Raw genomic sequence first — 1,956 nt, 5'->3', positions numbered from 1 at the left:
AAACAAGACCATTAAAGAGTATGTGGGGTTCTCTGTGGGATGAAATGACAAAAGGGGAAAAACAAGAGGAGAAGAAAGTTACCTCTACCACTCAGGGTTCTAAGTTACCAGGTCACATATCTTGGAGCCTGGAAGAATGTTTCTGTAAAACAATCTAGATGAAAAATATATTTCTAAATAATAAATGTGGAACCTGGGATCAAAATTACAAAAGGTAACAAATCAGACTTGGGGTCCAATCCTAAATAATTACCTTGGGCAGTATAGATACTTAAACTTTCTTTCTTATTTTTAAGATAAGGATAACAACTGTAATACAATAATAAATGTAGACTTACTAAATCACTTACTTATCATTACCTACATGCCAGGCCATGCCTTAAGCACTCTATATGCTTTCTTTCATCTAATCCCCATCTCAATCCCTTGAAATGTGACTAGCATCATTATTTCCAATGAGAACCAGAGAGATGAAATAGTTTGCCCAAATTTATCACCAAGTTGTAGGTCCAACATGTAAATGCAAGTTTGAGGTTGTTGTTTTTTTAACTGTTTTAAAAAATATATTTTTAAGTGTATTTTTCCAGGACCCATCAGCTCCAAGTCAAGTAGTTGTTTCAATCTAGTTGTAGTTGTTTCACTCTAGTTGTGGAGGGTGCAGCTCACAGTGGCCCATGTGGGGATCAAACCGGCGACCTTGTTGTTAAGGGCACTGCGCTCTGACTGAGATAACCGGCCGCTCCAAGTTTGAATTATCATAATATTTCAAAGGGTGGTGATGACGATTAAGTTTAAATTAAAATTTTAGAAGTAAATCACCTTGCATAGTGCCAGGTCTTAGAACATGTTCCCTACGTGGTAGTTTGTGTCCTTCCCTGTCCTTATTCACAACCCTTGGTTTATCCTGGACAAGGAAGGGGCAAGAAGGCAAGAAGGCTCAATCCTCCATTGCCAATTCTCAAACCATTTGTGACCTGAGTCCTGGGTCAGCTAAGTGGCGGACAGATGTGGAGGGGAGGCCAGGAGAAGATTCCCAATGCCAGCCCTTCCTTTTACAGCTAGAGGACTCACAGTCTAGGAGGCAGAGGGAAACGGGTGGCCTGGCTTTGCTAGGAGAACTAGAGCATCTAATTGTCTCCCCTGGGAATCAATTTCCCCTTTGGGAGGAGGGAGCTGGGCTGCAGAGCTCCCAAGGGGAGCACGGAATGGTGACAAAGAGCATGTGCTCTGCAAATGACTTCTCATGTCCTGCCCCATCTTTAAAATGAGTAATAAAACGAATAATGATTGTAAGTAGTTCGCACGGTTGCTAAATTAAATCAAGTAATTCGCACAGAGTACCTAGCAGCATGCCTTGGACACGGTAAGCATTTAATCGACGTTACCTATTACTACCTTTGCCCTCATCATCACCATCATCGTCACTTCCAACCCAGTATGTGACATGTCTCTACGAAAACCAGGGGATTCCCTTGTGCATGACTTTAATTTACAAATGCATTCAACGGTCTGTCTACAGGGTGCCTCCAGCGCCCCGTGTTCGGCGCTTTCCGTGGCACGATGACTAGGTTTCTTGCCTCCAGGGAAAGCCTGCGACTCGTACCACAGCCATGACAGTCCCCGCAGACTTCCCTTCCCCTTCTTTGGGCGGCGGGGCTTGGCCAGAACCCTAGACTTTTCAACCCACCCATATGTCACCATTGGTCGCCTCGTCACTGGCGTGATTGAGACCCCGCCCCCTTCTCCCTGGGACCACTCTGAGGAGATCTTAGGAAGCGGCGGGGCCGCGGAGGGGCGCCCGCGATGCATGCTGGGCTTCGTAGTCCACACGCACAGTTGCAGCCGGAGACTTGGGTCTCCCGACGCGGAGAACTACAGTTCCCAGCAGCCTGACAGAGAGCGGGGTGAAGGGGGGCTAGCGTCACGTGGGCGCCCCGCCTGGGCGGGCTATTTCTC

The sequence above is a fragment of the Rhinolophus hipposideros genome, assembly GCF_964194185.1.
Source record: "Rhinolophus hipposideros genome assembly, chromosome: 23".
NCBI classification, from domain to species: domain Eukaryota; kingdom Metazoa; phylum Chordata; class Mammalia; order Chiroptera; family Rhinolophidae; genus Rhinolophus; species Rhinolophus hipposideros.
The sequence above is the reverse complement of the archived record's forward strand: the minus strand, read 5'-3'. Positions refer to the sequence as shown.